The following is a 27,256-nucleotide window of genomic DNA, read 5'->3' on the forward strand; positions in this document are numbered from 1 at the left end:
CAAATATATTTTAAGAAAACTACAGACCAAGATAGATACAAAAATTCTAGACAAATTTTAGCAAATCAATTCCAACAATATAAAAACATCATAACTTAGTAGAGTTTAGCCCAGGAAGGCAAGATTCGTCTAACATTTGAAATTCACCACATTAACAAAAACGAAAACCATATGAGCATCTCCATAGACTTAGGAAAAATATTTTATTAACTCCAACACTCATTCTTGACAAAAATTCTCAGAAACTAGAAACCTCCTCAACTTGATAAGAAGCAGCTATGAAAAGCCTACAGCTAACATCATATATAATAATGAGATATCCAATGTTTTCTCCCTAAGATTAGGAAAAAGACAAGGATGTCCACTCTCACTACTTCTATTCAACATTCTACTGAAAGTTCTAGCCAGTGAAATTAGGCGAGAAAAAAAAATAAAGGATTTATATCCAGAATATATAAATAATTCTCAAAAACCCATAATAAGAAAACAGAAGCCCAATTTTTAAAAGTGGACAAATGATTTGAACCAACACTGCTAAAAGGACGTACAAATGGAAAATAAGCACATGAAAAGGTGCTCAACATCATTAGCAGTAAAGGAAATGAAAAACTATGGTGAGATACCACTTCACACATCTTAGAATGGAAAAAGTAATGGTCAATATCAAGTGCTAGTGAGGATGCAGAGCAAGTAGAACTCTCCTCCATTACTGGCAGGAGTGCAAAATGTACAGCATTTAAAAAAAGAGTTTGGCAGTTCCTAATAAATTTACTTACAATATACTTGCCATATGACCCAGGAATTTCACTCTTAGGTATTTATCCTAGAGAAAAGAAAGCTAAGTATGTGAATACTCATAGTGGCTTTATTTTTAATACAGAAAAACTTAAAACAGCCCAATATCCACTACCTGGTATATGGTTAAACAAACTGTGATACATCCATACAATGGAGAACTATTCACAAATAAAAAGAGACCAACTCCTCTGATACATGCAACAACATGGATAAATATCACACCCATTATGCTAGATGACTAAAGTCAGATTCAAAAGACTACACAGTGTATTTTCCATTTATATGATGCCATAAGCTGAATGTTTTTGTCCCCAAAATTCATGTTAAATCCAAACCCCCAATGTGATGGTATTTGGAGGTGGAGCCTTTGGGAGGTGATTAGGTCATGAGGGTGGAGCTCTCATGAATGGGATTAGTGCCTTTATAAGGGAGACCTCAGCTCCCTTGCCCTTTCTGCCAGATAAGGACACAGCAAAATGCCGGCCATCTATGAACCAGGAAGTAGGCTCTCACCAGACACTGAATCTGCTAGTGACTTGATCTTGGGCTTCTCAGTCTCTTGAACTGTGAGAAACAAATTTCTGTTCTTTTTAAGCTACCTAGTTCATGGTATATTTGTTATAACAGCCCTGAATGAACTAGGACATATGATGATCTGAAAAAGGCAAAATGTTATAGAGACAAAAAACAGACCAGTAGTTGCTGGGGTGAGCCAAAGAGAGGGGTTGATTACACACAGGCATGAAGGAATTTTTGTAGAGTGATGGAAATGTTCTGTCTCAATTATGGTGGTCACCTGACCGCATGCAGTTGTCAATACTAACAGAATGGTTAAAAAAAAAAAAAAAGTAGGTGGGCAGGGCTAGAATTCAAACCTGGCTTCCCATACCCAAAGAATCAGAATGGGTTCCCTGCGAGCTGCCCATGGGAAGTCTATCAGTGGGATTGCACTGGGATTTGTACTCCCTTTGTGCCCTTCAGTGTGGCCTAGTGAAGGAGCACACCCTGAGACCCCATTGTCAGCTCTGTCACTAAACAGCTGTGTTACCGTGGGCATGTCACCTCCTGTTTCAGTCCTGTTTTCTCATCTGTGAATTACCCCAGGAGGGCTATACATGTCAAGCTTAGTCCAGCTCTAAATTTCTATGATTTTCCCCGAGGTTCTTTCCTTCTGTTGGAGACTCAGCAGTTCAACTCCAATCCATCTACCTTTGGAGTTTTAAGTACTTTTTCAGACCTCAGCTCATTGGCCCTCACAAAATCCTGTAAGGGAGCTAATTATCCTTATTTCATTGTTTAAGAAACGGAAACCCAGAAAGATTCATTAATCTACCCAGTCACAAAATCGTCACGAAAAGCAGAACCAGTACTCTCATCTTTCCAGTGGCCCAGTCCCAACTGTAGGTAGGACCAGCTGTTGAGCTCCAGATCTGTTCAGGTGTCTCTCTGTCCTCCATTAGGTTTAGGGATCTTGTGAAAATCTTTTATGTGGTCCAACAGTTTTCTAGTCAGATAAGCAAAAAATGGGCCAAACAGAAAATGGTACTTATATACTGTCATAAAGCCTGGTCTTCAGAGGTCAACGTCGATCCAGAATTCAAAGCAGAACACACTGCTGCTGGCCCCATTGGCTCGTTAACAGAAGATCCTTCAGTAATGCTAACATTTTACAATATCGAGTCTTTATTGTGTGTTAGGCACTGTTCCAAGTGTTCAACATGTGTTCTCCCATTTAATCTTCCCAACCATCAGTGGGGTTACCATAGTTAACCCCATATTATACATGGGGATCTGAGCTCTGAGAGGTTTAAATTAAACCCATGTTTCTTGGTCCATGCTTCTCCTATCCATCATGCATATGTGCACTTCTAAGATCACAGAAAGATCTACTCTACTGAAAAAAGAAACAAAGGAAGGGAAGGAGTGGAAAAGGGAAGAAGGGAGGAAGAAACAGCAGGAAGGCCGGCAGGCAGGTACAGATGAAAACAAAGCAAGATTAAGGCAAGCATCAGCTCCTCTACCAAGGCAGATGGAGGTTGCTTAAAAGACTCATGAAAACGGCCCAGGAAACAGGCCAAAGGAGAGAGAGGCAAAGGGCTGTGGGGGCCCCATTGGCCCATCCCATGTCAGTGCTCACACACACACACACACACACACACACACACACACACACACACATACAACTGCCCAAGACCGCTGGATGCCCCTACCTTACTGGCTGCATCCTTCACATCTGACGGCCCTGGCTTGTTTCACTCGGGTGTTTATTTAGTTTAAGGTCTGCTTTTAAGAGCTCTCCAAGAGAGGCGGAAGGGGGAGGAGGAGCAGGGGAAACAACTCTTTAAAAGAGAACTTAGTGATTAAAAAGGAGCCAAGATTAACAGCTCCGAGAGCTCCAGCAGCCTGAGAAGTAAGCAAAGCCCTGGAGGGGGTCGCCCTTTATACCACCACCACCACTGCTGATGAGCCCTCCTTGCCCTCTTTCCCATCCTCTCTCTGCAGCAGGTGGTGGTCACGTCTAACGCCACAGGCTTCTCCTGTCATAGCTGACTTTGCTCTGAGTGAGAAAGTCTTTTTAAGATAGCATCTGCAGCGACCTCAAAGCACAAATCATTATAAAGAAGTGTCTACTGGCCAAGCACATGGCATCTGTACCTCACCTTCATCCCCAGGCTGGATTTAGAGACACAACCTGAGAGTAGAGAACAGAGTAGATGACGATCAGGAAATCCATGTTTCAGCCCCAGCTCCGTCACTGTCTAGCCTTGTGATCTCATGCCACCCAGCCTCTAAGGACTCAGATTACTTATCGTCTGAGAGTGACATCTGTCCTGCCCACCTCACACGGGAGCTGAGAAGAAGACATGAGACAAAGCATCTGAAAGTGCTTTCCACAAATGCGAGGGAATGATAGGTACCCAGGGACGATTTTGCTGACTGACTGATGGCCCGAGCGATTGATAATGCCTGAGTGACAGGCCCTCCCTGCCTTTTTTGAAATCCTTTTCACCAGAAGCTACGGGATGAGAGATACAGTCTTCAGGGGCAAAGACATTATTACAAATGTCAAACTGGTTGAACATAGTCTTCTGGCCAAGGAGTTCCCCACTTGCTCCCTCCTCTAATGGAATTCCTGTACCATTTAACATGAAGTGTCTGTGATGGAGTCTCTAAGTAAAGACTTGCAAGAAAGATAAAAAGTCATTATGTCTCCCCTTAGGAAGCACTCTTATTACTTAGGGTTTCCAGTGAGAGGCTCCAGGGAATGTCTGTCTTCTGAGACTTGGCAAACCCACCAGCCTTCCTGGACTTTTCTACACTTGGTCACCAAGATGCAGACGTTCAGAGGCTCTAAGGACCCCTGTCAGCGACACTGTTGAGCCCGGTTAGCTTAATCCCAGGCTTCAGAAGGAGCTAAGAGAGAAGGATCAAGGCCCATCAATCTTCCAGGACTTGTGGAAAGAGCAAGCCTGTCACTCTTGTGGAAGGAGAATCAAGACACACTGCATTAAATAGGGATGTGGGGGAGGTAGGGGCGAGGGGGAGAAAGAGGAGGAGCCCCCATGGCTGTGTTTGACTTGAGTCTTAAAAGGGTAACGCCACTGCTGTCTGGAGAATAGAATTGGGAGTGTGGCTGGGACAGGGAGGCAGAGTGGGAGGGAGGCAGTCAGGAAGCTATTGGGAGGGTTCAGTGGAGAGCTGATACTGGAGCAAAGTCAGCAGTGAAGAAGAGAAGAGTGGCTGGGTTTGCTGCCCATCTCAAAGATCTTTTGGAGCCCTGGGGCACTCTCTGACAGCTTCCATGTGTCAGGCCATTTGCTAAATGTTTTCCCTTTAAGATCAGGAATAAAGCAAGTATACCCACTTTTACTACTTATTCAACATTGTATTGGAGATCTTAGCCAGTGTAATAAGGCAAAGAGAAAGAAAAAGAGGGGAAGGAAGAAAGGAAGGATGGAAGGAGGGAAGGAAGGAAGGAAGGAGGGAAGGAAGGAAGGAGGGAAGGAGGGAGGGAAGGAAGGAAGGAGGGAAGGAAGGAAGGAGGGAAGGAAAGGAAGGAAGGAACAGAGGAGGGAAGGAAGGAAGGGAGGAGGGAAGGAAGGGAGGAAGGAGGGAAGGAAAGAAGGAAGGAAGGAAGGAGAGAAGGAAGGAAGGAAATGCATTAAGAATGGAAAGGAAGAAGTAAAATTGTCTCTTTTGTGCAGACAGCATGACCCCGTATGACTGGTGCAATGAGACTTACAAACCTTCACTGAGAAAAAGCAAAGAAAGAGAAACTAAACAAATGTAGACATATACCACATTCATGGATTAAATGATTCAAAAGTGTTAAGTTATCAGTTCCCTCCAAATTGGTCTATGGATTCAACATATGTTAATCTGTATTCCAGCTGCCATTTTTGGTAGGGGCTAACAAGCTAATTATAAAATGCAGGGAAATACAAAATACATAGAATATCAAAGACAATTTTTAAAAAGAACAAAGTTGGAGGCTTACAGTACAAGATTTTAAGACTTACTGAAAAGTTACAGTAATCAAGAGAGCCTGGTATTGGCATAAGAATAGGCATGTAGATCAATGCAACAGAATAGGGGGTGGATAAATCAGCCTACACAGATACGGTCAATTAATTTTCAACAATTGATTTCCTATGGTGGAAAGAATAGTATTTCAAACATATAATGCTGGAACAGCTGAATCGTCATATGGAAAAAAATGAACATTGACCTATAATCACACCATATCTCCAAATTAACTGGAAATGCTATTAGACACTAAAAATATAAAACTTCTAGAAGAAAACATGGGATAAGATCCTTGCAGTCCTAATGTAGGCAAAGATTTATTAGATAGTACACAAAAGTATGAGTCATAGAGGAAGAAATTGAACTTCATCATAATTTAAAACTTTTGTTCCTCAAAATATACCATTAATGAAAAGGCAAGCCAGAGACAGGGAGAAAATATTTGCAGTACATATTTCTGACAAAGGACTTGACTCCAAAAAGTATATACAGATCTCTCAAACTAAGTATTAACAAATAACCCAATAAAAAGTGGGTAAAAGATTTGACACTTTACCAAAGAATATACCAAAAAAATGCCATGACTTTTTCAATCCTGCCAATGAGTGCATTGACCTCCAGGACTACACACACACACACACACACACACACTCCTTTTTTTTTGACTGTTAAATTTTCACTTGTCTTTCAAGCCATGGTTTAAATATACCTTTTCTTAAGTCATACTCAAGGTCCTTATCTTCCTCAGTAAATATGTAAATATTACTGTCTGTGAGGTTTTACGACTTGACAAAGAACTTGCCTCCCTTTATTATCATTGTCTGTTTCAGGATCTGTTTCCTCCACTTGAATGTGAACCCCTTAAAGGAGAAGATTATGTCTTCTTCATCTCATTATCTCTACCACCTGACACAAGCCCTGGCACAGAGTAGGTGCTAAATAAATTTTTATAAATGGAGGGAAAAAACATTTCTTCCTTACTTCCTGAAATGCAAATTACATCTCGGTCCTATTATTTCTCTTAAATTAGGCCCTTTGGGAGAATAAGGAATCCTAGATCCATGAAATCATCATATTTTAGAGCTCAGAGGATCTTGAGGTTTATAAACTGTTTCCTGCAAACCTGAGGAGGGTCCTTAGAAGCCACCTGCAAGGGCTGAAGGATATGCCTCTGTAACCTCATTTTAAGGGATGCATTGTATTCCACTGTTGGGGTTTATTAAAAACTACTTTGAAAAATCCCTTCTGTTAGAAGTTTTGACGTGTGCCAAGTTTTTACTTTTATATTTGATACTAGAATGAGCCTCTGGCATGTCTGACTAACGATTTCTATAATTCTTTTCAGTCTAACAATCTATTATTAGATTCACCCGAACTCCATCCCCCTCCTATAATTGGCTTTGGTATCATTTTTATTCCAAGCCAAGTAATAAATAGTTCATAAGCCAAATGCTATTTCCTCCTTGAGGTTCAGTAATTCATGATCTTCCATTGGTTTTTAGATATAGTCTTCAATGTCACATAAAATACACATGACCTCCTTCGTGCTCTCTCAATTCTTTATCCAACCTCCTCTAAGTACCTCTGCACATCCATCTCTAACCTACCTTACTGATCTGGGTGTGACGCCAGAGTTAACAGGTGCAGGAGAGGCAAGAAAGTCCTCTCTGTGGGTTTAAAAAGTAAAATATAAAATAAAATAAAACCCCCCCTCAAGGAGAAAATACAACATGTCCTCCTAAATTCTAGAAATACATTGAGAGGTTTAGATGGAAAAAGTAGGGTTTATTATTATAGTAAAATTTATTTGATTTTGAAAAATGTTCTGAAAGAGGACACTGAAAGTTTGTTGGGATGAGTTACCAAATGGATTTTCATCGCTGCAAATGAGACATAGGAAGAATAGAAAGTGGAGGATTTTTTTAAATTATACATATTTTTAATGTGTTCTTAGGAGAAAAACCATATTTCACTAGATGAGAAAAAAAAAATTGCTTTCACACCATAAAGTAATGCATGTCTACTGTAGAAACTGAGGTAGTTTGGATAAGAAAAAAAAAAGGTGGAATTATTCTTATATATCTTACATATATTCATTTACCTTTTTTAGAGTTAATCATGTTCAATCATTTCACAGACATCTTTCCAGTCTTCTTTCTGTGTGTATGTGTATGTGTATGTGTGTGTGTAACCAAAATGGGATCAAAGTGATACAGTCTGTTTTTCCCTCTGTAAACCACACATTGGATATATTCCAATGTCATTCAAATTCCCCTATAACATCTATTCATATCTAGCAAAATTTCTTTCACCAATTCCCCATTGAATACATAGGTTGTTTCTCATTTGGAGCCATTATAACAAACTCTACAGTGAACATCCTTATACCTATAGCTCCAAGAATTGCCCTGATTATTTAAGATAAATTCCTTGAAGTAGGGCTTCCATGGTGGCGCAGTGGTTGAGAATCTGCCTGCCAATGCAGGGGACACGGGTTCGAGCCCTGGTCTGGGAAGATCCCACATGCCGCGGAGCAACTGGGCCCGTGAGCCACAACTACTGAGCCTGCGCGTCTGGAGCCTGTGCTCCGCAACAAGAGAGGCCGCGATAGTGAGAGGCCCGCGCACCGCGATGAAGACTGGCCTCCACTTGCCACAACTAGAGAAAGCCCTCGCACAGAAACAAAGATCCAACACAGCCATAAATAAATTAGTTCATTAATTAAAAAAAAAAAAGAATGGGCACAGAGTTAATCCAAAAAAAAAAAAAATTCCTTGAAGTAGAATTCTGGGTCAAAGGGTATGTAAAAAGCTTGAAACAATTTTTATTTTTATTCCACAGGAGTTAATCTTTCAAGTTTTATGAGAAGCGTCCATCAGCACATATGACTCTACTGGACTTAGCTCTGTGCGAGTTCCTAGTTAATTAAATGGTTTTTAATTATTTAAAACAATTATTATCGTTAAACTCATGACTGCCAAACTACAAGTACGTTTATGCTGCAATGAATCAGCCAACACAGATTTTTCCTTCTACCAAAAGTCCCCAGGAGGTTAGCATTTCCTGCAGCCTGTTTCACCCTTAGTTACGGTTGCTGTCTTGCCTTCCCGTCTTCTGCCTCCTAGTGGATGTGTACTCTTTAAAACATGCTGCCCCCAGATTCCCCAAATCTCACTTCGCCAAATCCTGTCTTTTTTTTTTGGCTGAGTTGGGTCTTTGTTGCTGCACACGGGCTTTCTCTAGTTGCGGCGAGCAGGGGCTACTCTTCATTGCGGTGCGCGGGCTTCTCATTGCGGTGGCTTCTCTTGTAGAGCACGGGCTCTAGGCGCGCGGGCTCAGTAGTTGTGGCTCGCGGGCTTAGTTGCTCCGCGGCATGTGGGATCTTCCCGTACCAGGGCTCGAACCCGTGTGCCCTGCATTGGCAGGAGGATTCTTAACCACTGCGCCACCAGGGAAGCCCCAAATCCCGTCTTTTAAATCCAGAGGCATTTTCCACTGGTAAGTCTTTCATTAGTTTGTTTCTGCTAGAGTTTATAACACCTTGTAATTTGGTCACCTTGGCCAATTTCATCAAGATGTTTATATCTTATGGATCATTAATAAAGATTAAATGGGCAACACCTAAGCTGACCTCCCTGGTCCCACCCGGGGCTCCACCCTGTGTCAATGTCATCCCTGTGTTTCGTGACACGTCCGTGCTTTCTAATTTTCATGTGACCACACTTTGGCTGAAGGAGCTGGACTTCATGGTCAGACCACACATTGCCTTAAGTAGTGACCACACCCAGACACTTGAAGACTCCACCTCACATTTTATTTTCACCAGGCTCTTAAATGGTCCTCTGGGCTGGAACTCCTCCATGTACCTTTCCATCTCCAAGCCCCACCCTTCTCCAGCTTGCTCTGTACCCAGGAGGCTGACCTGTAAGGGCTGCCTCAAGAGACTCCACAGCCCTCTGGCATCCAGTTGGGTCCAGCTGCATGGGAGCTCTGCAGGGGAAGGAGGGCAGGAGCATTTGATGTCAGGTTATCTACTCACTCAGCTTCCTCCCTTAGTGCTGATGCCCAGTGCTTCCACTGAGGTCAGGGAGCCCTCTTTACACAACTCTCTCCAGGGTTCCCACCCACACGCTCTCCTTGCTCTTTCCCTCCTAAGAGTGGTAACAGCCCTACTGTACCACCCTCAGTCTCCCAACCCAACCCCTGTGGTTTCCCTACACCTTGCCCATCCCTTGTAAATAGTCTCTATTAAATTCTCCTCAATTTACCCAGTATGAGAGGGCCATCTGTTCTCTACTGGGACCCTGACTGACATACCATGTAACATGGCCAGGCCTTGGATAAGGCTACTACGGGACTGGGCTGGACATGGCCGAGGTCCATCACCTCTGCTTTCAGACAGATTGCAATGACGCCAAATCTCTTCTGGAACTGAACCTCTCATCCCTCTCTCAGATCCATACACATTTAGCTCTTTTGGAGTTCTCACATTTTTTTTTTTTTTTTTTTTAATAATTAATTTACTTTTTTTTTTTTTTTTTTAATTTTTGGCTGTGTTGGGTCTTCGTTTCTGTGCGAGGGCTTTCTCTAGTTGCGGCAAGTGGGGGCCACTCTTCATCGCGGTGCGCGGGCCTCTCACTATCGCGGCCTTTCTTGTTGCGGAGCACAGGCTCCAGACACGCAGGCTCAGCAATTGTGGCTCACGGGCCCAGTTGCTCCGCGGCATGTGGGATCGTCCCAGACCAGGGCTCGAACCCGTGTCCCCTGCATTGGCAGGCATATTCTCAACCACTGCGCCACCAGGGAAGCCCCTCACGTTTTTTTTAATACAAAAGAAAACTTTGAAATTCTCTTAACAAGAGCTATTTCAGTTGTTCCAGCAGTTTCCATTTATTCATTTAACAAATATTTTCTGAGCACCTGCTATGCACCAGACACTAAGCTAGACAGCCAGCACACGTCTGGGACAGACACACATGCTCAGGGCCGTGAGAATAAGCTGGACCGTGAGACCAGTAACCCTGGATGTTCTGCGGAGAAATTGCTTCCTGCAAAAAGAGGTGTCTTTTGTCCTATGCTCCAACTTGCTGAAGGCCAGTGCCCCTTCCTTCAGGGCGTTTCTATTCAACATTTCATTATACCCTAAAAGAACTTCAGTCCCAGAAGTACGAGAAGACAGGGAGGTAAACTGAGGGAGAGCCTCAGTTTCCTTGTAAACAAAGGTTCGCCCTGAGCACCCATGAGGCTGATCGGTCCTGTCGCGGCAGCACCAGTGTTGTCACCATCATGCCCCTGCCCTGCCTCTGCTCTTCCCACGCCTGTCCATCCTCGCGCACCCGACCCGCCCCAGCCTGTTTGGCAAGGTGTACGTGTCCCGAGAGGCCGCAGCCATCACCCCAGCGCCCCCTTTCTTCTTCCTGACCTGGTCTCACTCCCAACCCATTTGTTCTGGGGACTGAAGCTCGGACTCGGCTGCCTCTACCGTCACCCCTGGGCCTGTGAAACTGGTGTTTCTCCTCGACCTTCCAGGTTTGGGACTCTTGCCTCCTTCTGGCGAGTCTGATATATTAAGAGCTCGTCCCTGGTTTTCCTTATCCCAAGCTGCCTTAAGGAGCGGCCCCTTTCTTGGTTCTGGTGCCTTGAAGCCCAACTCCCAGCATGAGCTCTGGACTCCCTCCTCCTCCCCACCTGCTCCCAAACCCCAAGAGTTCTTTTTCCAGACAATTCCTTACTAGTGTCTCTTCTTCAGACACCCCAAAAAACCAATCCTCGTCCTTTTCTTTCTTCTCTACTCTCTTCTTCTGCCTTTTCTCCTTTCCTTCCCCATATTTTGCCCTCTCACTCTTCCTTAAAAGAGCTGCAGGAATTCCTTGCTTTGAAAAATATTTTCCTGAGGATTTGTGTTTAATGAAAGTTTATAACATTTGAAATTCGGACAATGTGTTCAAAATCATGATGGTGATGCTGATAGCAATAGTAATAGTAGCTTCCAACTACTATGTTTTCTACATATGAGGCACCGTACTGAGAACTTTCTATACATCAGCTAATTTAATCCTTACAGGAGCCCTTGAAAGAAGTATTATCATTCTGCCCAGTTTGCAGTCGAGGAAACTGAGGCTGAGAGAGGTGCAGTGACTTGCCCAAGGCCACACAGCGAGGAGCAGAGCTCGGGCTCCAGCACAGCCTTGCTGGATTCCAAACTCCAAATTCCAGCCTTCTTGCCTTCCCCACTGCACTAGTTAAAGCAATCCAGCTGTAAGTTCTCTTGAAATAAGCAAGCTTCTGCAGCAGAAATAGCCCCTCCCCAACTACCCACATTGTACGTTTAAACTTTTATATAAAGAGCTTCCCTCAGCAAGGCACACCCATCCTTCTTATTGGGTGGGGGAAGCCTCACCAGGCGGACCTCCTATTTACTTTCCATCTACTGCTGGTCCCACGCTGGGTGTGGCAGTGGGTGCGGAACAACCCAAGCCACCTCTTTACATCCTCTCACTCACTGGTCCTCCCCAGGATGACTCCATCCACAGGTTCTGCCCTCCTGATAGAACCACTGCAAGGACAGCAGCAAACATAGGATTAGAGCTTCTAATGACATACAACGCCCGTCTGGTCTGTGTTTCTAAAAGGAATGACTTTCTCCATGAAAAACAGATGCAAATGGAGAAAGACCATACACCTAGTTAAACTGAGCCATGACAGTTCAATTATTCACTCAACAAACAAGTGCCGAGTGTCGATGTGCCTGGCAAAGAGCAAGGTAATTGGTCTCTCTCTCCCAGGAGTTTACACCTCCACCAGCAGAAGGAATAAAAATATTCTAAGTGTCCCTGTGGTCGACTAGATTATAATTTAGCAAACATTTATTTTGCTCTCTCCTCTCCCCCAATTTCTGCCCCATTCATTGGGGACTTGGCCATATAAAATAATTTGGCCAATAGAATGTGGGCCGAAGTGATGACATGCCAATTTCAAGTGAAGCCTTGAAGAGGCATTCCAAACATCTGCCGGCTGTCTTGAACACCTATCCTCCAATATGGGAACATTGCAGGCCAGTGGGGGCTGTTCCTTCAGCCCAGGTCCCAAAATAAGAAGATAATATGGGGGCAGCCCTAAACCACAGCACAACTCACAGCTACTGACATGCTACATGAACGAATAACATATATTTGTTATTGAAGGCCATCAAGATCTTGAGGTTGTTTGTTACACAACACTATCGCAATAAAAACTGACTAATCCAGTCCCATACAGAGTTATATTCCAAACCTACCCTCTGGTATTTTTCTTGCTCTTGAATTGAAATCTAAGACACCCTATAGGTGATGAGTTTCATTGATCCATCCAAGGTATTTGTAGAATGACTTGTCAGGTGGGGAAAGCAGTCTGAACAGAAATTACTGATTTACCCATCATATAACATACCTGCAGAAACCCCAGATACCCAACACCAGCCCTTCTACGGAGGATATTGTTAATCACTGCTACCCACAGACACCTTATTTTCTATTGCTCGTTATCAATTTCTAAAGTTAACATTAGCCGCAGCAAGGGCAAGCACTAAATACTCTGAAGGCTCCAAATGAATTTAATGTTTATAACCCAAGACCAGCTCGAGTCATGAAGACTTATGAAAACTGGGGCTGCGGCTCAGAGACCTCTCCAGTCACCATCTGGTGCCCTGTAGGTGTTTAATCATGTTTTTTTAATTTCCTTTAGTTCAATAAATATTTATTGAGCACATCCTACGTACAAAGGGGAGAAGGCATGCTTCCTACTCTCAACTTACTAGCTTACCATCTCATGGAACGGATGAGTATTTACATAACTGTAATTAAAGACAACACAAGTAAAATATTTTGAGAGGAGTGCCAAAATTTTGCTGGAGTGGTTTCAAAAAAGAGAAGCACTGTATCCAATCTGAGGGAGTCAAGAAAAAGAGAACATTTCAAATAGAAGGAACTAAGGTATAGAGGCTGAATGGAATGGAATCTGAACTGTGGAGAGATTCAATGGGAAGATCAGGAGAGCCAGACTGTACACAGCTCCAAGGCCAGGCTGCTGAGTTCATGGTCAAACCCCAGAGTCACCGAACACTTAAGGAAATTCATCACGTCCATTTTCACCATGCCCTTCGCTGGGCCCAGGGTTTGAATTTTTCTGAGAACTTCAAGTCATTAACAGCTTGAGCCTCCACAAAAACAGCTAGTGGTAAAAGGTGCCAGTGAGCAGTAGAGATGACAGCAAGGCAGTTTCCGTGACTACAGCCACAATGAGCAGAGTGCACATCTGGGGAACATCTGGGGAAAGACGAGAAAGAACTTCTCAGCCACAGGTGCAACTGCAGGTATTTTCACATTCAGTCTGGACTGAGGGAAGAGGGATGAGGCAATGCCGTGGACTGTCTAGAAGCTCACTGCCAACATTGACAATGGGGTCTCGCCTCTGCGGGAAGTAGTTGCATCCCTGTAGGCTGCGTACGGCAGGGCCTCACAACCTCTTCCCCAGGCTGCACCTGGCCTCTGGCCTCACCTGCCCCACCTAGTTACACCCAGGACTCCACCTAGCCGGAAAACACATCACTATCAGGCAATTACAAAACAAGGCAAAGAAACTCCAGCAGTACCAGGTTCGCAGCTGCACTCAGCCGAGCTGCCCTAGTGCCATCTGTGCGCCTCTAACTTTCTGCTCCCACCCTACTGAAGCCATCTGTTCATAAGTCCAACTTCCTCCCTGGGCCATAAACTATGCGAGGACTTTTACCTTTGTGCCCAGTGCCTCGTCCATAGATGGCACATGTTACTTAATAGCGACAGCCTTTCCATGTATTAAGTGCTTTCTCTCCACCTGCTCCTGACATATTATTTCACTGAATCCTTCCAACAAACCACCCCTACAGAGTAGATGTTATTATCCCCATTTAACAAGCAAGGAACCTAAAACTCAGAATGATTAAAGAATCCCTCCAAGATCACGCAGCTAGGAAGTGAAGGCGCTGAGATCTATCTGAGTGTCAGGCCCTTTTTATAGAAGTGGGTTTATATGCATTGGACTGAACCAATAACCAAGTTTCCAGAATAGTAAGACCTAGAGGGTCCTCACTAGCTCGATTGTTTGGAAGAAAGATTCCTTCGAGGGTTGATGTTTGGGAGATTCACCCTCGGCTGGTGTTTGGCAGAGACACACAGGGCCTAGCTTTACTGTCTTAATAACTCTGAAAATGAATTTGAATCTCAGGCTGGGGTATAGGAAACTGACAGGAGTAGCTCTGTAACTCTTTCGCCAGGGTTACACATGCCAGGCCAGGTGAGAGCTTCCCCAAGAAAGCCAAGATCAGGGCCCTGGACAAGTGACAGGGACTTGCAGGCGGGCCTCACACACCTGGTGGAAGCCCAGCAGTGGCCTCAGCCCTGTGCACAGGTTCAGAGGACAGCGCTGCTGGGAGAAGGGCAGGCGCTGGCTGGGAACAAAAACTTAAATTGCCGCCGGGAGGTTAATGGGAATCCGAACTAAGAAGGTTGGTCTGCTAACACTAACGTGAGTATTCAAGAGGTCATTTGTCTCAGGGAAGCCTTTTTTAACCCACTGGGGGATGAACCCGAAACTCTTCCAGATTTTTCCAAAAAACAAACTTGAACACTCTAATACTGCCAGAGGATGACCAACATCCGTGGAACCCTGTTCCAGAGTCGGGTGTCCAGACACATCACGAGGGCTACCTGAAACATCCGGCTTTACTGGCATACTGACCCTGGGTCAGGAGCCCTAGATAAAGAGTGTGACTCCAGGCTCTGACCTTGGGCTTGGGCAACAGCAAGCAGGGATCCGCCCTGCCGACACCAGTCCCGACCATCTGGTTCATCAGGATGAAATTACTTTTGGTTGCAGCTACGCCACACCCACAGCTCCACCTCAAGAAAGAGCCCGTAGCAGCATCCAAGCTGGTCTGACCCCTGTCGAAAGACACGCACTCAGAGCGCAGGTCTGTAGCCAGACCCGAGAGAGCAAAAATTCTGTAGAAATCCAGGCGGTCGCAGGGAATGCCTGCACAGAAGGGAGGGGCTTTGGGCCTAAAAACATTTCCTTCTCTCGCTACCTAAGGACCAGTTAGGGAACTAGTGAATGATTTACAACTAGACTATGTATAAAAAGGAGCACATTAACTTTCTGGATCACTCATCCACAATAAATGATGAAAATCCAGTTGAAATGCAAGATTCCAGAAGGCTTAAAAGGTAGATCAGGCAGTAGGTTAATAACTGTGATTTTTTTAAAAAACTTTGTCTAAATTCTGACTTTAAAGAAATTAGCCCTGTTACATGAAAGGCTGGCATTTTCTTAGACAAGCTTGAAGCTCATTAACGTAAGATGACAGTTCAAAGTAAGTACTCAGGTAAGGAAGGGGAGGGCTAGATGCCTCACTGTATCAGAATCCTAGACCTACCTCTCTCCCCTCTTCCTCCCCCATCCCGTAAAGCAATGGAAAGTGGCAAAGTCAGGTCACTCATTTGCAAATGATCCTGCTTTAAGAATGCAGGAGAAATGTTAAAATGATTAATTTAGCAAACACATTGGAAAGAACTTTGTGCTTGTGAGTTTTGCTGAGTTAAACTGTTTTCAATTAACATCGTTTTTCGACTACACTAATTTGGAGACAGGCTTGGAATATTTATCTTTCTTTTCCCAGCAGGAACTGCTTCTTGTGCTTATTTCATTAACAGTTATGAGTCGAAAATCAATTGACTAATAAGAAATGTCAGGGGGAAGAATTGGGACCAGCAGTGTGATCCTGCTGTGTTCCCAGTCTTAGAATAACCAATCACAAAAATCGTAATTCTGGGGGTCTCCTTGGCTCTATCTATAAGGCACACAAGTCACATCAGAAATGAGGACAGATCACCCAAGACTAGAACTGATATTCAGCTTGCGTGCTCTGATGTGGCCAGGCTACTGCCAGTATTTGTGCAGTGTACTGCCTGAACAACCAGACAATGCAGGACTGGGTATGGCCTTTCCAGTTGTGTGTGTCTGGTATCTTTCTGACTGGCTGGTGCCCTTGCTGGTTGTTAAACATTGTGCCTATCATTCTGTCAAGGGCCAAGACCCTGCTGCTTACAGAGGCTCCTTCACTGAGGTCTAATTGTTGCTCATTTTCCCTCTATCGCGGGGTCCTTGCTTAAACTGTCCCCTGCCAATTTGGAGGGGGGGAACACTGATAAGTGTTCAGTCTGCATATAGTCACTTAATCCTCCTCTTCTGGCCATAGTGCCCATCTACCTGTTATCTCCCAACCGGAGATTGTCTTTCCAGAGAATAAACTTCCAAATACTCTTCAGGTAAGCGTGACCCTCAGAGGGATGCGTTGGGGGAAGGTGATATAGAGATCCAAAACTTTCTCAGATAGGTTTCACCCTACTGCCTCTATTAGCTCCCCCTTAGTGACAGTTCCAGAAACATCTATGCCTTCTGCAAGTTAGTTGGCAGCTTTCCTCATTGCCAGTTTGAGCTTTTTCCAATCTGCTAAGTCAGCTATTAGGGGTTCATTTTTGTCCAACTTCCAAAATTGTGTTCCTGTTGTCTCTTCTCCTGCCCTCTCTGTCCTGTCCTTGTGAGTTTATTCTTAAAAAAAAAAAAAAAAAGTCTTGCTGTCATTTTAGCTGGGTTTGGGGAGAAAGCTAACTTAGGTAAGCATGTTGAATCCACCATCTGAAATTCATACCAGAATACAGTTTTTAGGTCTAGCTATGCATTCAAGATTTCCTAACATTTGGTATTAGGAAATATTACTCTATTAGATATTTAGTAATATAATCTCTGAAATAATCTTTAAGGGTTTTTAAAATTACTATTATTATTGCTGTTGTTGTAGTAGTTTTAAAAAATAAGGAGAATCCAAAACAACTTGAAATACAAATCAGAGTTCCTAAACCATTGGCAAAAGCTGTTTGGGACCTCATGAGAACATTGGATCTTGTTAGTGGCGCCCAGCAGAGGGTCAGCCTCTTGACTGGAGAGTACGGGTCATGTTACGTTTGTAGCCAGCAGTGAGGATGTGTGTGCCTGAACAAGCTCAAATATGGAACAGTTATTTACTCTGACATAGTTGGAAGTTGGGAAAGATCATTAGGATATTACACACAGAGACATGTCAACGGCATAAGTTATTGACCTACTCCAAGAAAAAACTAACTTGACTAGTCACGGATGTTACCGCATTCTCTTGAGAAAATAAAACAAAACAGCTGAACCATTCATGGTAGGGATGAGAGAAGAAGGACTCAGCACAGCTGGGTTTGCCCTACCATATGCTTTGTGGCCTTTTTGCTCATTTCTTAGACCCCAACAGCTGCTGCAGGACACAGCATCCTGCAACACCCATCCAGAGTGTTCCTCTCTACACCTCACGGGGTTCATCCAGCCAGGATTTACTGAGTTCCTACTCTGTGCTGGGATCAGTTCCAGGTAGAGCAAACAAAAGAAAGTCTCTGCTTTCATAGAGTTTTTATTCAAGTGGGTGGCAAAATAACACAGTTGACAAATGTATATGTAGTAAATGTGAAGGACTAAGAAGAAATTTCAGAGTTTTGGGTAGAGTGTACAGGGATGTCCTCTCTGATAAGGTGACTTCATAGCTGGAGAAAGAGCATTCTAAGTAGAAAGTGCGACCTGAGGCAGGGTCTTAAACAGCCTGAGTGTTTAAGAAACAGCAAGGAGGTCTGCGTGGAGGGGTGAATAATAGGAGATGAAATCAAGAGGGTGGGTATGTAGATCATACAAGGTTTGGCAGGCGCTAGAAAGAGCTTCTGATTGCATTCTAAGAGATTCTGAGGAAACCACTGGAAGGTTTTGAGCAGGGAATGACATGACTTGACCCTCATTCTAGCTGCTGAGATCTCGGAGGCAGAGCAAGGACAGAGCAGGGATTCCAGGCAGATGCTACTGCAATAATCCAGGCAAAAGATGATGGCGGCTCCAAGCCCAATAGGAGCGGGAGAGGTGCTGAGAGGAGAACAGGTGGATTCAGAATATATTCTGAAGGTACAGATGATGTACTGGATGTGGAGTTTGAAAGAAAGAGAGGCATCAAGATGACTGTTAGACAACAGGCCTGAACAGCTGGGGGCTGGATCTGACATGTATTGAAATAGGACAATGAGGAGAGAAGCAGGTTGGTACCGGGCAAGGTCAAGAGTTTGGTTTCGGACACAAGAAGTTTAAGATGCCTACCAGACATCCAAGGGAAGATGTTAAAGAGACAACTAGCTGTAAGAACCTGATGATAGATGCAAAATGGACATATAACAAGTCCCCTTTGCCTCCATCCCCACATACAGTGGTCTGAGATAGAAAAGGAAAGAAGCATTTAAGAAGCAACACACAGTTGTGGACCCTTAGCCCACAATGGGGTCCAGAAGATTCTTGGTAGGTTTTCAGAAGAAACTGTGGACAAATCGAAACTTCGGGTTCAGAATCAACAGACTTAGAAAATCTGGCTTTGAGGAGCCCAGAGTAAATAGGACAGGAAAAGCCAAAAGACACTGGCCACTGAGAACAGACCTTGCAGAACTGAGAGCCCCAGGGGCGGAGGACCCCCACCCCATGCTGCTCCCCCAGCTCCCCTGGGACCTTACTGTGTGCGCCTCTCTTTTCCTCCTACTGAGGGAAGAGCGTTCCCCTGTCCTCTGCAGCCGTAGGGTGAGACTCTGTGGCCGGCAGATACCTAAGATGTCCTCTACGATTTATGTCTTCTTCCTGTATATTCATCTAACCACACTATCTTTTTTTCCTCAGAATTTTTGGATCATCCTTTTTTTTACGCCATAAATATTTTTTGAATCCATACTTTCTGGTATATGCTCACCTTTGTGCAAAATCCATGCAGAAGTACAAAAACGTATAAACTTTGGAGATGTGTATACATAACAGCAGTAGAAAAACACTGTTTAAAGGAAGCTTCAAACTAAGTGCAGCAGGATTTTTTTTTTTAATTAATTCATTCACTCATTTATTTTTGGCTGTGTTGGGTCTTTGCTGCTGCGTGCGGGCTTTCTCTAGTTGCGGCGAGTGGGGGCTACTCTTCATTGCGGTGCACGGGTTTCTCATTACGGTGGCTTCTCTTGTTGTGGAGCAGGGGCTCTAGGTGCGCCGGCTTCAGTAGTTGTGGCACACGGGCTCAGTAGTTGTGGCGCACGGGCTTAGTTGCTCCATGGCATGTGGGATCTTCCCGGACCAGGGCTTGAACCCGTGTCCCCTGCATTGACAGGTGGATTCTTAACCACTGCGCCACCAGGGAAGCCCCAGCAGGATTTTTAGAAGAGGAAAGATTCCCGGCTGGGTTGGTCCGGGCAGATTTCTCAGAGGGGGAGCCATGTGAGCTGGACATTAAAAATATGAGTGGATTTCCCTTCAGAGAAGATCCACATGAGGGAACCCTTTATATTAGGAGACTTTATACTAACATTCCCCAGCCTTTTAAATTCCTGCTTTCTTGGCTGAAGGGTAGGGCAATAGAAAACATGTTGTTTAGGGTACACAATGGCAACTAGTACATAAATAAGTCCTGGAGATCTAACACACAGTATAGTGAATATAGACAACAATATTGTGTTATAATCATCACGGTGGCTGAGACTAGATCTCAATTATTTCCCACCGCAGAAAAGAAGTGGTAATTATGTGACATGATCGAGGTGGCAAACCATGGCTGCAACAGCAATCATATTACAATATATAAATGTATCAAAGCAATGCATTGTACATCTTAAATGTACACAATGTTGTATGTCAAATACATTTCCATTTAAATAAAGTCATGCTTTCTTTCAATAAGCATAAAAAAGCCATATCCTCATTTAATATTATTTGAATCTCAAAATAAATTAAATATCAACCCTTAAAACAAATTGAAGCCATGAAATAAAACAAAGACCTTAAAGTAAATCCTAACCTCCCAACTCACTCTCTCTCTGCTCCCCCTGCCACCCAATTCTTATTAAGGGAATAAATAATATGAAGGTGATCCTCTCCAAAGCCAGAGGACTATGAACTAAGCCTCCCTCATCCCTCCTTCCCACTTCCCCACAGCATTACAAGCACTTACACACACACACACACACACACCACACACACACACAATTTCAGGCAATGCAGTGAAAGCAATTGGGAGAGAGGGGGCAGAGCTCACATTGCTCCTGGCAGGAAGAAGAGTTCCAGAAAAACTGATAGCCAGAGTTTGTATTTTCTTGCTCAAATTCAAGCTGAATTTACCTAAAACTAATAACTTGGCAAGAGTACCTCCAGAGACAACCTTTTTCCCCCATTAAGCATGGAAAGAGTTTGAAGAATAGGAAATAAATAACACTTGCTGTAAGGAAAGCAGACACGTGTAAAGAAAGGTGCCTGATTTTATCAGAAGTGCAAAACAGCCTCTGCTGGGTCTAGATTGGTTAGTGAAGCGCTAGCAGGCCACACAATCAAAGGGACTTTTATATGAAACACTGAAAGGAGGCCCCGCTGCGACAAGCATCAGTCCGGGAGCAAACAGAGGCCAACAGAACTTCTTCAAACCAGAGGAAGGAAGGCAGCCCCCAGCCTGGCTCTCATGGAAAAGGCCCACTGATCACGGCCTTCTCTCACTACAAAGTGAAACAAGGAGCATTAGAACTCCACCACCCAGATAAATACTGCGCTCATTTGTGTGTCTAATGGTTAACACGAGGTGCAGATGCCATGGGTCATATGGGTTAATTCAGAAAGAAAACACACGCAACCGTACCATTAATCATTGACTCAAAATCTTAACTCCCACAATAGGTGCAATTCTTAGACTTTCTTCTGAAGAGCAGTAATAAAGAAGAGTGGTGCTAGATTGAGTTCCTAGAAGCTTTTTAATCAGAAAAGATTGCCTGTGCCATAGATTTAACATTGGCCATCAAGCTTCGAGGCTGAAATAAGCTCCCTGGCCTGGTACAGTTCCCTGAAACCCTGTATTCAGTAGTGCCATAAGTTGGCATTGCCTGGCACAAAGGGAGCAGATTCAAACTGTTGCAAAGAAAGTTCACAAAAGTTCAGCCTTGAACTTGGCAGGCCAAGGCAGGACACATTGGCAACTCCACAGATTCGGATTTCAATTCCCTAAATCTGCCCTCAGGATTCTAATCTCCAGAGAATGGCTTGGCAACAAGAAGGCTCCTCTGGGATTGACTTAATAGCTCCTATACCTTCTTTACAATTTTGCAGGGTATTGTACCAGGGAAGAAAAGACGGTTCCATGGAAGTAAATCAAGTCTCATGTGGTTTGACATTTTCTGCTAACCTTATGAAGCTCTCCCCGTAACCCCATTAATTTTGGGAGCATGTATGAGGAACCTTAGGAAGAGCTGGTTTGGAGGACGTAACTGGGTGAAACATAGTTTCCTGGGTTTTTTTCAAAAGCTCAAATCACCTTTGCCTCCAGGCCTCAAAACACAAGGGAAAGACAGCCTTTAAAGAAGAGAGAGATGGGACTTCCCTGGTGGCACAGTGGTTAAGAATCCACCTGACAATGCAGGGGACACGGGTTCGAGCCCTGGTCCGGGAAGATCCCACATGCCGCGGAGCAACTAAGCCAGTGCGCCACACCTATTGAGCCTGTGCTCTAGAGCCCATGTGCCACAACTACTGAGCCCATATGCCACAACTACTGCAGCCTGTGCGCCTAGAGCCCATGCTCCGCAACAAGAGAAGCCACCACAATGAGAAGCCCGTGCACCTCAACGGAGAGTAGCCCCCGCTCCTGGCAACTAGAGAAAGCCCGCAGCAACGAGCAGCCAAAAATAAATAAATAAATTTTTTAAAATGTAGTAGTAATATTATTTTTAAAAAAGAGAGAGAGAGAGAGAGAGAGAAAGGGTGGGATTGGGGAATATTTTTGAGAGAGTGGTATCAATCTGCCACACTTGAATAGGTGCCGAGTAAATAGTGAAGTATCCAAGCACAGGGGCTGGTCATTTCTTCCAGGACCTGAGAGCTCTTTCTAATCACCTGATGAAAAACAATGTTGGCTCCATGTTTCCTACAGAGTAAAATCTAAGATTTTCTACTCTTTGATTCTTATTTCACTTTCTAGTCTTTTCTCCCACTACATCTTCCTTCCCCAGTTTTTTCAACACTACCCACCCATACCCACCATCACTGTAGCCCTCCCACCTCCCTGCTCCCACCATCCTGTCCAACAGCAAGCACTTTCCCAACACCACACACATGCGCACTCAAGCACACACACACACACACACTCACACGCACATGCACTTCATTTCGAGCATTTACTGAGAACCTCCAATGTGCCAGATACAGAGCTAAAATCCTCCCAACAAACCTACGAGGTAGGTCCTTTTCCCCCCAGTTTTACTGAGATATAATTGATGTATAACATTGTATTAGTTTAAGGTGTACCACATAATGACTTGATATATGTATATATTGTGAAATGATCACCACAATAAGTTTAATTAACATCCATCTCACAGTTACAATTTTTTTCTTGTGATGAGAGCTTTTAAGATCTATTCTCTTAGCAACTTTCAAGTATACAACACAGCATTATTAACAGTAGTCACTATGCTATACATTACATCCCCAGGACTTATAACTGGAAGTTTGTACCTCTTGGGTAGCTACTTTTTAATATCCCCACATTATAGGTGAAAAACCAGAGTCTCAGAGAGATAGTGATTTGCCTAAGATCACACACCTGGTAAGGATTATAGAAATGGAGGTAGAACCCAGGTTTCCTGACTCCTGAGAAAATCGTTACCCTCTATTCTCTTCCCCCAACTCTCACAAATCTGCCTGTTCAAATATAATGTTTTACTTTTTTTTATAAATCCATCACACTAAGATGGCTTTCCCATACCCCCCATCAAAAATTCGCCTCTCCCTCTCCTACATTCCCTTTGTGTTTTGATTTACCCTCTAGTGGGACACAACAAAGTCAATTTTTTGTCAAACTTAGTATATATCTGCCTCTCTAAGGATATTAAGCACAGATGAAGACTAATGGCATTCATGGGTCCCTAACAATGCCTGCCATCATGCTCTGCACACAGCAAATGCTTAAAAATTATGTGTTGACTCTACTAGAAGAAAAGAAGTCCTAAACCTCTTCAGCAGTGTGAGCATGCCAGCAGAGACTGGGAAAACCACACTCTGCATTTTATTTTGTTTTAGATATCTTTCCTTATTCTTGAGCAACAGCCAGCACAGCTAATGATCAATACCCTAAACAACTCTGCTTAATCTGGGATCAACCGGAAGGGTCTGGGAAAACTTCTGAGAGCCCAGCAAGCCCAGAGTGGAGATGGATGGCAAACTCCAGGAAGTCTCTGTGTCTTTACTTTGTGTCTCCTCTCCAACTCTTCCTTTTCACTTTGTTTGTTTTTGTAATCCAGAACATCAGCAAATACATTTCATAAGGTCAATCATTCCATCAATAACTGAGGCCTAGCCATGGGACAATTTCCCACCCAATGAACTTTATTCAACTAAACTCACTGTCATGGCAGAAAAACACCCTTAAAAATAACACAGTGGGGCTTCTCTGGTGGTGCAGTGGTTGAGAGTCTGCCTGCCAATGCAGGGGACACGGGTTCGAGCCCTGGTCTGGGAGGATCCCACATGCCGCAGAGCAGCTGGGCCCATGAGCCACAACTACTGAGCCTGCACGTCTGGAGCCTGTGCTCCGCAGCGGGAGAGGCCGCGATAGTGAGAGGCCCGCGCACCGTGATGAAGAGTGGCCCCCGCTTGCCGCAACTGGAGAAAGCCCTTGCACAGAAACGAAGACCCAACACAGCCAAAAATTTAAAAAAATAAAAAAATAAAAAATAACACAGTGAAGAAAAAGCAAACAAATGTAAGAAATACATATACCAATAAATCTATCTTACAAAGGATAGAAAGCAAAATAGAGGAAGAGAGGCAGAGAACTTATGTCAGAAGACTGGGTAGCATAAAGTTAGTAGTATAGGTTTTTGGATCAAAGCTCTATCACTTTCTAACATTGGAACCTTGGATGAGATATTTAATTTCTCTATGCCTCAGTTCCCTCCTTTTAAAAATAGAGAAAATACCATCTCCGATCTGATAGACTTTTGTGAGGATGAAATATGTTATTACATGCAAAGTGCTTAGAAGAGTGTCTGCCACATAGTAAGCTTTCAACGATGTTATCATGATTATGGCCAAAATTCTACAAGAGTTGTATCTATGAAATCTGAGAAAAGCACAGGTCTTTGAGTTAGAAGACACGATTTACATTCCATCTCTGCCACTGAACAAGCTGTGTGACCTTGGGGCAGTCTTATCATCTCTCTGAGTTTTCATTTCCTCATCCACACTTGGACTTAGAGCTCTCAAGTCCTACTCTATTTCTGGGAGAAGGAAGGGCACTTCCTTGACAGTCTCCCTCCTCTCCTTCAATTCTCCCCCTGGGCTCCAGGTCATTTTGTAGTGATATAAGTTGTCCTCTTGGATATGGTGCAGGTCCCAGGTGTAATGTCATCACTCTTTGGTCAGTTCTCACTGGCGGATCCATTTGCCTGAAGCAGATTCACTGGCCATTGTCAGAACTGATTTTACCCAATGACAAAGAATAGCTCCTTCACCTCCTTAGCCAGGTTGGGAATCTAAGTGTAAGTACCTATCAATCACCCAATGGCTCTGGAGCCTCTTTGCTAGGACCTATAATCCTAAGGTTAACAAATACCTTTCAAACTGAGATTGTAAACCAGAAGAAGCTTGTAAATGAAAATAAATACGTTTAATCATGTAAACATTTTTATACATTTGTGAGCCAAAAAGTGCCATAAATAAAATTAGTAGAAAAATAATAGATTTGGGATAAAATGTAATACACATGACAGACCGAAGATTAGCATGTATAATATAAAAAGAGCATTTACAAATTGGCAACAAAAAGAAAAGGACAACTCAAGAAAAATACACAGAAGATAGTAAATAGAAAATTCAGAAAAAGAGCTAATCCACATAGCAAAATTATTTAGCTCAGTTATGGTTAGGGAAATGCAAATGTATGCAACAATGAGATATCACTTTACTCCCATTATATGCCAAAAGGTTTTTAAATTGAAAACATCAAGTGACTATGGGATGGAATAAAAACTATGGGGTAGGGTGAAGAGGGTATTCTCCTGATTGAATACTGCTGATTGAAGCGTAAATTGTGACAGCCTTTTGGGAAACAATCTGACAGTGTCTATTCAAATTTCATAAATATCACATACCCTTCTACCCTTCAGTTCCACTCCTGGGAATCTATCTCACAAACATAAAACCACCAGTACAAAGGACAAGTTTACAAGGATAGTTATCGTAGCCTTGTTTGTTGTGACACACCTGGAAATAATGCCCAGCAGTAGGGGAATTGTCCAATAAATTATGCATACCCACACAAAAGGAGATTTTTAGAACAATTTAAAAAAGGAATGAGAGCTTGATCAGTTGGTTTAAAGGATTTCCAGGATGCATATTGAATAAAAAAACACAGGAGTGTATAATATGTTATTCTTGTAGAGTAGATAATAGCAAGTCTTCATCTGTATGAATCATATACATCGTCCTTTGTATGATTACATGTGCATGGAGAAAAATCTAGAAGAATACACCCTGGGCTATACGTGTTACTTGATGGAGGCTGAGGTCCATGGTTGATAAACAAGAAGAGATAAGGAAGAGCTCAGGAGAGGAGAATCAAGCACAAAATGACAAGAAAAAAAAGACTCTGGATATATTCACATTTATGAAAAATTATATGTGTATGTTTGTATAAAGAAACGAACTTTTGATTATTGAAAAGTTTAATTGGAAAAGGAAGGGACAGCCTCTGACCATTTTTGTCTCATCATCAGGGAGATGCCTGCCCTGTTAGCCTGGTCTAGGACAAGGCCCTAAGTGTAAGTGTGTGTGGGTGTGTGTGTGGGTGTGAAAGAGAGAGAGAGAGAGAGAAGTAGGAGGAGGAGGAAGAAGAGGAGGCGAAGCACCCAGAACTTCTCAAAGCAGTGAGGGAGGAGTTTGCTTTACACTCACCTCTCCTCTTATTCCTTCCCTCTCCCAGTATTCCACTCCCCTGACTTTCCAGAGTGAAGAAACAGAAAATGTGCATGTAATAACATTTGTTAGTGAGGCAATGAAGGACCAACAATGTCAGCAAGAAAAAGGGTTCTTTATTGTTTAGAGTTACAATCTGAAGTATATGAAGTCACTGTAGAAGGTACACAAGACCCATGGATCAGTTGCAGACCCTGGAATTTGAAGCCAGAAACCTGGGGCAAAAGACATAGAAGACCCGGGGAAGAAAAGAGGGAAACAGTAAACTGGAGTGACTTCTATTTCTATCAGCAGAGCAGACTAGACACCCAGAGCAACCCTCCTGCTGAAAACACCTAACATGCTAATATAACATTAACAAATGTACCTTTATAAACGTATCACTGAACTGGTAAGACAAGGACTTCTCAGAGGCCAGAAATAAAATAAAAGTAAGAATTTAGATAGGTGGGACTTCCCTGGTGGCGCAGTCGTTAAGAATCCGCCTGCCAATGCAGGGGACACAGGTTCGAGCCCTGGTCCAGGAAGATTCCCACATGCCGAGGAGCAACTAAGCCCGTGCGCCACAACTACTGAGCTTGCGCACCTAAAGCCCGTGCTCTGCAACAAGAGAAGTCGCCGCAGTGAGAAGCCCGCACACCACAACGAAGAGTAGCCCCTGCTCACCGCAAGTAGAGAAAGCCCACGCACAGCAACAAAGACCCAATACAGCCAAAAATTAATTAATTAATTAATTTTTTTAAAAAAAGAATTTAGATAGGTAATCCACTTTGCTCTTGGGGGCTTAAGCCAAACCCTGGTGTCATTGAACTTTTGTTTTGATGGT

The 27,256-nt window shown here is 43.5% G+C and overlaps 2 long non-coding RNA genes across 2 annotated transcripts in view; one reads left to right on the plus strand and one right to left on the minus strand.

Moving 5' to 3' along the window:
* Window positions 1–27,166, plus strand: LOC309662019. The gene is made up of 2 exons (XR_014264430.1): window positions 1–9,806; window positions 10,134–27,166. It is a non-coding gene; the product is annotated as an uncharacterized lncRNA (long non-coding RNA).
* The window catches only part of LOC309662011, a 13,490-nt gene continuing 5,335 nt past the window's right edge, over window positions 19,102–27,256 (minus strand). Inside the window, exon 2 of the long non-coding RNA XR_014264422.1 lies at window positions 19,102–26,645. This is a non-coding gene — a long non-coding RNA (uncharacterized lncRNA). The remainder of the gene's footprint in view (window positions 26,646–27,256) is intronic.

Source organism: Balaenoptera physalus (genome assembly GCF_965194825.1).
Source record: "Balaenoptera physalus genome assembly, chromosome: 5".
Lineage (NCBI taxonomy): Eukaryota > Metazoa > Chordata > Mammalia > Artiodactyla > Balaenopteridae > Balaenoptera > Balaenoptera physalus.